Genomic DNA, 9885 nt, shown 5'->3' on the forward strand with positions numbered 1-9885 from the left:
CCCTCGTGCCCTCGTCTGGTCCAACGCACCTAAGTCTTGGTTTTCCCCTTCAAACTGCGCAACTATAGTACCATGCTCTTTGGCCCGAATTGTCTCATTTTAATTATGCCTCATTGATCCAACACATGTTCCTGAAATACTGCTTTTCCACTCTAACCTGTCTGATGCTGTCCTCTCCGTTTCTTCACTTAAGCTCTCAGAAATACAGAATTTTTCATTTAAAGTTCCAAGACACCCTTTTGATTTTTCTGGTGATTTCCAACACTATCAAGATGGTCACAGAGTTAGGAACAGAAGCCATTTCACACATGCCCACACACAAGCCGGTGTTCCACTGAAGAACAAAGAAAACTTAAAATTTTAAATGTTTCTCAGGTTTGGAAGAATGAAAATTCACCTTAACTTTCTAGATAAAACATTATTCAGAAGGATTTCAAAAACTGCAAATAAAGAATCTGAAGAGACATGAAATCTTTATGGATTTGATTAACATGCCTGTCAAGAAAGTGAAGGAGTATTAAATATATCCTTCACAACACAAAATTCTGTCTTGGAAGGAACTTTGGTATATGGTTTTCAAACTATTAATCTTCATTTTTCCCCGCAAAATCAGTGGTGAGCAGCTGCCTTGCACCAAACTAGCCTAGAAAGAATTTCACTCCAAAGGAGCTACTTCATTTCTTTAACATTGAGATTTCACTCAGCCTTAAAAAGAAGAACTAAAGCATGAGGAACCAACGCTTTGACTTCATTCCAGCAGGACCACTGCCTGAGGAAGCCAGCCAATCATCTCAGCCATCGTCTGGAACAGCTCTTGCTCCCAGTCAAAAGCAATCTTACTTACCTTTAGTTAATGCAAAGCAAGAGCAATAAAATATACATATGGCACTATGCTGTCCTTGCCAGTATAAATTCGTTAGTCTTGCTGAAGGGTTGAGCTGTCTCTGCAGCAAGAGAGCTTCCTCTTGCTGACCAATTTACAGGAAACTGCAAGGATGGACTGTAAAAGCAGCACAAGAGAAGCACCGCAACAGGCAAGGCAGAAAAATGAACAAAGCTACAACAACAGAAAATTAAAATAGCATGAAGACCACTTCCCTTCAGCTGCAGCAAGCAGTGAGCCCAGTAGTCAAGTTCCACTCAAAATAATACAGGATTTCATACATATTTCCATAAAAACTTATAGTATAGTAAGATATTAAAGGACACATTTCATTAAAGTTTTACTGGCTTTAGTAAGATTGAATCAGAAGTAGATTGAGTGTTATTATTTTATTAATTCTACCAAACTAGTTTAGTCCCAAGTTTCCAGATCACAGTGGAAACAAATCCACTATATTGAGAGATAAGATTTGTTAGCTGTATACTCCACAACTGCAGACTGTAAAAGAGAAATCATAAATTACTCGCCTGAAACCTTCATCTGCCACTGAGGCACTTCTGTGAAAATATGAATAACCACACATCAGAATTACTTCTGCTGGGCGACCTGCAGAATTATAATTTAAATAAAAAAAGCAACGAAGGGAAGAAATGAGGCCAGAACTTTGAAAAAAATCTTCTTTCAATGCCAGAAGAATTCCCATCCTTTAAGCTTCAACTACCATTCCCTATTCAACTTACTTAGGAAAAGCTGAAGAAGCCTTAATAATATTTTTACTTATATATATTTAGATAGGTAGATGAAGCCTTGAGAATATAAACTCAGTTCAAAACTGAGAACAACTTCAGGTCAAAAAGCTTTTGAGTTTCTATTCATATCCCACTACTCTTAAGAACCAAACATCTATGGACATATTGTTTGCCCGGAACTTCAAAAAAGCCAACCAGCACTGGTCTGCAATAAATAAGCCACACTTCAGAGAAAGAGCATATAGATTTTAAAACAAAGTTCGTGAAACAACGAAGAAAAGTTAGAAACAGCTTGGCACAAGTCATAGAAGATGATATACTGACTTTGATTTTGGGATATGGTTAATGTCATATATTGCTGAAACATCTGTAGACCAAAGTACAGCCACAAAGTATTTGCAGTATATGCATAGACTGTAAAAAAATTAGACTGTGCAGCTGGAAGAGAATAACCTTCTGCCAGCCCTCAGTATTAGAACATTATTATTTAACAGATTCTCTTACATCAGCTAGCCTTGAAAAAGAACCCAAGACTTTATACTTATGTAAATAAGGATTGAATGAAAATCAGTATCGTGATCCTAGCCTAACTTTTTATGCTGGCAGTTTTATTATGAGTAGCTTTTCAAGCTAAGTTTAAGAGATTTCTACTGAATCAAAAGGCGCCTCAGAACTGTATAGGAGCATTCACCCAGAGAGTTAACGGAGTGTCAAGTCTATGCCAGTCAGACCACACCAGTAACATTTGATATAAGTAACACTCAAAACAGAAAGCAAGTTCTTAGACATTTTTGCTGCTTATCGTATTCCTTTAAAATAAATTCAAGGGCACATTCCATGGCAAGACTTCCATTCTCATTTACTATTCAAACCAGATAGGAAGGTTGTTTGTTCTTTTTAGCAATTACCTATGTACTAGGTCTTTGTAAAAAAGACTGTCAATGCAGCTATGGTTACGATTAACTGGTCTCTTTCATCAGTGCTTGTAGAACAATTTAAACCAGACCATAGTTAAGAAAAATCATGTAGCTGGGTAGAAGTACAAACATGATTGCCAAAGTCCTGAAATAATTATACTGGTAGGCTGGTTTGTGATGAACTGCATACAATTCTATCACTAATGTACTCACAATTGATAATTTAGGAAGTGCTGTTGGACTACAAAATAATTTCTGCTTACATGTCAAAGCACCTTTAAGCTGGCAGACCGTTGTATAGTAAATGCAACACCGAAATAAAGGCTTTTAGAAATTTAGATGAAGGAGTCAAACACCCACTACTAAGAAAGCATGGCTGATAGGTGCCTTTAACCAGCAGGTATCTTCCACAAAGTTAAGTCTGTCATTAGGAAATCTCTTCTGTTTTCTTAGAATTTCACTTAAATTAAAAGAGCATCAGGAGTCCAAGGGAAAGAAAGAAGAAAGGCAAAAAAACCCACCTTAAAGGCCTACAGTTATGCTTACTATTTTCTACTGTTTCTGATACTACAGCATTTTGGTAAGACATACATCATCTGTCAGTTCATTCTATATTGTGCCTGTACATGACTAACAGACTTAGGTTCAAGACTACTATCACCCATTAAAGAGAATATTTCACGTGAATGTATATGCAAGTCAACAGAAAAATGAATGAACATAAGCAATTTTATATCATCCCTGCAGCAGGATTTTAAAACCAACAAAACCACATAACGCTTATAGAGAAAGTCCTTCTGAACGTCTATCAGCAAAAAACTGCAACAGGTAAATTAGTAAACTCACGGACCCCAGTAAGCTACTAACTGAATACAAAAGAAATTCAGCAAGCCCTGGTTTAGAGGAAGCATCTGGTCAAGTCATCTGTGAGCCCTTCAAGCTTATGTCCTGCTCTTCTGGTGGTCTGCAGTAACCTTATATGTAAGGAAACACACCTCTGCAAGCAAATGGCTGCAGCCAGCACCAAAGAGGAAGCTCAGGTTCTGTCAGACCTTGGGAAAACAAAACAAGAAACATTTCCTATTTTTATCTTGTTTGTAGAGAGACTAATGTGATACAGTTTAAAGACAAGGCGTAACCACAAAGACTCGCTCTATAGTTTACTGCTGTGCACCACAGTAGATGGTGCTGGTTTCTAAGTAATGATGCAGTGAAGGAAGCATCTCAGTTTGCTCTTCTCATACTAGGAAACTCTGACTAGAAATCAGAATCTCAAAATAAGCTAATAACCATGCAAGTGTAATTTTTAGAATTAGAAGGCCCAGCGGGCTGTACTGCTAATGGACTGTCTACACCTCCAACAGCTTTGAAGCTCCTTGTGCTCTAGACCTCATGCAAGTAAATATACGTGTACCAGAAACAAGGTTTCTTTATGCTGATTCCAATGACTGTTCCCTTTTATATCACGATATGGACTTCTCTACAATAACCAGAATTTAAGGCTAGGATGAATTTCATCACTTAAAAAAATGTGATATTTACCTAAGAAAGAAATGTGATATTTACCAGAAAGAAGAATCTCTGCAAGCTCACGTTTACTTTCTGCAAAAGCTGAATTTAATTGTAACCACTAGATCGCACATAGTTGGTATTTTAGGTCAATTTTTAAACTTAAAACAAATGTACACGGCAAAGCTGTGGCAGAAGGACAGCAGTAAACAAACAATTTTAATTTGAAGGATATGAGAGTGAACAGTCATTTCAGAGCACTTAAAATAACCCTAAAAATGTATATGCACATGCAATGGCTTCTTCTACAAGATAATATAAAATGGCATTGGCCAAACTGTCATTTCTTCTATGGAAATCACTACTTGCTTCAGAACTATGACTAAAAGGAGAAAAAATTTCCTTCTTAAATCTTGTTTAAAAGAACTCCAACAGCAAGGATTAGCCTGATGTTGACCTACACCTCCAAAGCTGTAGGGTTGCATTCAGAAGTGAGTTCACCCAGGTCTATGTTCAAGCATAGAAGATATCCGATACTTCATAAGACGTGAACAACAACATTCTTTCTTTACCACACAAATCACAATTCACCTAATCAAATATATTACTGGCATAGTGCCAACAAAGCCTGCAGAAAAGTTTCACAGTAAGTACAAAAAATTCACATCATATGATAAAAGTAAACACTTGACTGTAAGATAGGCCAAAGGCAAGGAGCTAAAATCCAAGTTCCAGATTCTTAGTTTCCATCTGATCTTGATGTTTACTTAACTATTCTCCTCAAATCAGCTCCAGTTCTGACCTGTCTTGAAAGTCAAGATGTATACTCTTACAAAAGCCTTTATAAGGGTTAACTCATTCACACTGGGAAAAAGACTTCAGAAAACTAAAGATAATGGGAATGGATTCAGTGGTACTGCACATGTAAATCAAAACCCTTCCTAGAGCGGGGATCATTAATATTTCAGAAAAGGAAAAGAATAAAAAAAGGAAAACACTGTAATGCATCTAGCTTAGTGCACAGTGATTGAGAAACTGGGAATACAGAAATTCATCTCAAATGCCAAGATCTGTCTCTGGCACTTCAAAAATGACACCAGTAAGTCCCTGAGCTGCAAGTTCTTAGGCTAGAAGAATATCCTGTGTCTGTGTGGTTCTTACACGCTTAAGTGCTCCTGAGATCTGACTCCATACAGCTATTGCTATTGTCCCATCAAGTGCTTAAGAGAAGTCCATAAATGGGAACATTCACCTTAAAAGATACTTCTATTTTCTTACCACCAGCTCTTCTTTAAGTTAAGACATAAGGACTTACTCCAGCCTCACTTGGAATCTAGCAGAAGCCTGGAATTTTTTTACATACACTCTACAGTCCAGTTATTTGTCTCTTATTTGTCTCCCTTCGTTTTAGTTTGAAGATGCTCTCCCATCACTGAAAACTTGATTCCTTCCGAATTCTTTCTTAAACATCTAATAGCATTGTCTATTCTTCCCAATAAGGTCACATCAAAGCTGATCCAAAGAACATTTGGCTAACTCCTGGCCTTATTTAATTTACTATATACACTACAAATAAATACATGCATATATATGAAAAAATACATATGTATACAGTCCTTAAAGACATGGTGCATATTATAAACGCCAGCAACCCTTTTAATCTTCTTGTAGCTGAAATGAGCTACAAAGGATACATTGCCTTTGTGCACCATTCTTTCTTAAAAGGTTTCTTTGAAAAGCTCTTTCAAAACAGCACAGCCAGACTTTAGAGATTGGTTATGAGAGAAGGGCACTATTCTTTATGACCTCAAAAATCCTGTGTGTTGTGCACTGCCTAGAACTAAACAGTCATTATGTCCAAGGAGTCCATATAGCATTACTTCCAAGTTCTGGTACTCCACAGAGTTCATACGGAGCACATAACATCTCCAACAGAAGCTTTTATAATATTTACAGATTATCTTCCTGTTTTACACATCCTAGATATTTTTAAGGCATTCTAAATGTGAGTTCCTTCTTGTATGCAAGAGATGAAGCTGGATCTCTGTTGCACAAAGGAAATTCAGGAATTCGGGTCAATGGGATTAGTCCCGTTTCAACCTGAGTAATCAAACCTGACATCTTTTTATAGTAAATACAATGGTTTGCCCAGAGCCAAGCCAAATGACAGATCGTGCATATCACCGATGCATTGATTCAGCATCACAGTGTGTGTTACTGGCACCACAAAATAAAAGGTCTACAGAAGCTGAACTTGAAGGCAGATAGTGCTATTTCTACACACTTTAAATATTTAATGGTATTTGTGATATTTTACCTAGCATTTGAAACCATACAGACCAATACACTTAACCTCCTCTAAAAAACTGCACTTACTAGCTACCTCGAAGTGTAGACAGGCATTACCAATAGATGTTCATATCTACAGCCGTGAAAATAACTCTCAGCTTTAGAAGTGTACTATAAAGTGTTAGAAGTGTGTTACACTGTTCAGAAAGACTCCCCTTCCTCCAGAAAACACCAGACAACCAACAACCTTTCATGCATTCTAGTCATTTATCGTTAAGTAGTAAGCCACTATTTTAAAGACAGACATTTCCCAGGTTATAATGGAGTTCATTTTTAAATCCTGTCATGTACATCTCTAGCAAATCAAAACCTAGCAGTCCCAATGCTTCAAACTAAAATTATCCCATTACATACTTGAAAAAAATTATCTACAGAACTTCATCAAATATTTCTAAATGTAGCATCATCACAGGTTATTAATGATTTTGATATAATCACAAAAGTACACAGTTTATAAGACAAACCAATGGAGATACACCACTGATGGATTAAGCAGGATTTTTGCTCTGAAGGATCACTTGGGGGAAGAAAAAAAAAAAGGAGTATTACAAAAAGCAGTTTGATTATTCAACAAAAGTCTTCTCATACCAGGGAAACAAAAGCATAATTATGGTTATCATAGGCATATCCTGGAATATAGCTTGTTTTAGGTAGAACTGCACACTCTTTTGATCTCCTGTTATTCATGTTATATTCTATCTATATCTGTGCCATGTTTATATACATACACACATTATAAATGTAGCATAACACGTATGTATCTGGGAATGAAATCTATTCTTTGGAGAGAACCACCCGTAACAAAAAGTAGCATAACACTACAGTCATGATTAACAACACTTACTCTTGTATTTTTGGCAATTTTGTTTTTCCTGGAAGAACCATAATAGATGGCAGTTAGATTACTCCAGATATAATGTGGTGCCAATTTTTTCTAACTGTACAAACAAGTACATCCATTTTTATTTGCCTCTAAGCAAGAATAAGTATTAAGATATCAGAGAAGTTGTTCCTCTTCCAAAGATCTTGTATGGATTCTCTCCACAAGAAAAATAGAAAAGTAGCAGAAGCATGAACTTACAGATTCAATAATCTTTAGTTGAACTATTTCAAAAAAGAGTAAGTCAAATTGTTCACGAGACATAACAAGACTTGTCTACCTTTTAAGTCCAGATTAGACATAATAATGTAATTGTAATAATGGTCAGTAAGAAATTTCATGGTTTTTTTAATGAGCAACAGGAAAGTAACCATGGAATCACTGTGCTTCTCTTCCATTGCTCCAGTGCCACTTCCTTTCCTGCGCAGTCTACCAAAGAACCAGCAGCTGGCATGACACAATCAAAAATAACAAGTACAAGGACTGCAACAGTTCTAGTTTAAGGCTGATTTTCTTCACATTCAGTTAAGTCAGGAAGAATGGAGAGAACACTAGAAAGTGTTAAGACCAAAGTATACACAACTGATCTTGAAAAAGTTCTTGTTATGTAGTGTATACATCAAAATCTTAAAGCTCAGAATCTTTTGCTCATTTGTAATGCTATATAGGTTTTCTTTATCATCTTTCATTCCACTTTGTTGGATGCGCACGTCTTCAGTTAGAAGTCACAAGGAATCCATTCTCCAAGTCTCACCATCATTTTTATATTTTGCCTGTTCTACAGAATGCTATCCTCAATCCTATTCATTCTAGTGCAAAATCCATCTTCTTTTTCTAGGTGATGTTGCTAAAACATGCAACATAAAACCATCAGACTTTAAGACACTAGGGTTAAATAGTGAATAATGATGTAGTTTATCTTCTTCAAGAGCACAGGATTATTAGGAACACATCAGGTTTGTATTTGCTTTTTATGTGGATTCATGCCTGAGTATCAAGCCAAGTTTGTTTGTTTTTGGTCTTTACCTGTGAGCTGCTCCAAAACCTAACAACCCAACAATAAGAAACAAACAAAAAAAAAGGACAGGACAACTGGCCAAAAGAACACGCCAGTAAAGAAGGGTATTGTATAAAGTTGCAAAATTAAAGAGTTTCATTTGCCATATTTCATAGCAAAGACACTGCTGCAAATCCTTTCTGCTTGGCTTTCTCTCAATAAACAAATCCCGACAATCAAGTGCCAAGAAGAGACCGAGCTCTCAGGTTAATAGCCCAGCTGTGAGCCTCCTAGTACCAAGTAATTATTAAATAGCATGATATTGTTGCAGCCCATTATATCAGAGGTTAGTACATCTTTAGTAATTAACAGATTAACACTAATCCCTTGCCATCTGCCAACCCAATTTTGCTGGGGAGCTGAATCCCATAGTGCAAGCACACAGGTGGCATCAGCAGCACCGTGACACCCTCCTCTTCCATTAAGATAGCCTTCTACCCTGGCAGTCCTCTCATTCCTCTAGGGCCAACCAGCCACAGCACCAGCCAGCTCTGCTAAGCAGAAGAGCTGCCAGCCAGCAAGGAGGTAGAGAAAACACAACTGCTCTCCACTGCTTAAGTGAGGATGCCACACAACTGCAGAGAAAGGTGTCTGGTAACAGAGGCACAGTGCCAATGCAACAGATGGTAATCACTTTGGTATCATCTAGTACTGTGTACATTTGGAAATAGGGTATTCCATATTATCAGCGTTGTTTCCATCATTATTAGAAAGGTCATCTGCACCTCACAGCAAAAGAGGTGAGATGCAGCAAATTCACACATTCCTCTGATAATGCTTCAACTTGCCTCTTCAGACACTCCAGTCAGCAGCTTTGTGAATTAGAACCATCTTTACAACAGTGGTGATGCTTGCTCAGGGACAGACAGATGGGCTTGGGGAAAGGGGAAGGGGGGCGAGGGCAGTTGCAGGAGGGAAATGACTCACAGAAGCTTTCAGAGGGGAAAAAAGAAAGGACTTCACTGCAAGTTCTTCCCATAACACAAATACAATATAATCTTCCCACAAATACAATACAAGTCCCTACAAATACAGTAATTTCCTCTAACATAATCCCATTAGTATTCAAGGTAGTTTTCTGCCTCCAGCTCTTTAGGGGGAAGAGAACTACTAACCTTACAGCAAGAATGATGTGTCTGCTGCAATGGGTATTTTGTCTTCTCAGAAAACCCTTTCTGGTTAGTGCTGTGTTGAGTATATTTACCTATTTACAGTCCTAATGCAAGTCTCCGGGTAGAAATCAAACAACAGAGACAGCACAGGATTGACTGTCCCGTGTTCCTACAGGTGCTATGCTCACTGACAGCAGAAAGCAGATTTCTCCACACAACGTGTACAGAAGTGTGCATACACAAACTCCTCTCCACTCACTCAAAACTGCGCAGTGCTCTGTAAACATACCTACCTGGCATTATGGTGGAATCTGATTAACTGACTGAGTAATTACAGTGGAAAGCTTGAATGTTTAAGCCTGACTGATTAAAGGCAATTAACAGCTGCAGATGCTCAGCAGCTGGGCAAGTCAGGTCACTCTTTTGCCC

Source organism: Buceros rhinoceros, unplaced genomic scaffold (assembly GCF_000710305.1).
Source record: "Buceros rhinoceros silvestris isolate BGI_N320 unplaced genomic scaffold, ASM71030v1 scaffold10737, whole genome shotgun sequence".
Classification (NCBI taxonomy): Eukaryota; Metazoa; Chordata; class Aves; order Bucerotiformes; family Bucerotidae; genus Buceros; species Buceros rhinoceros.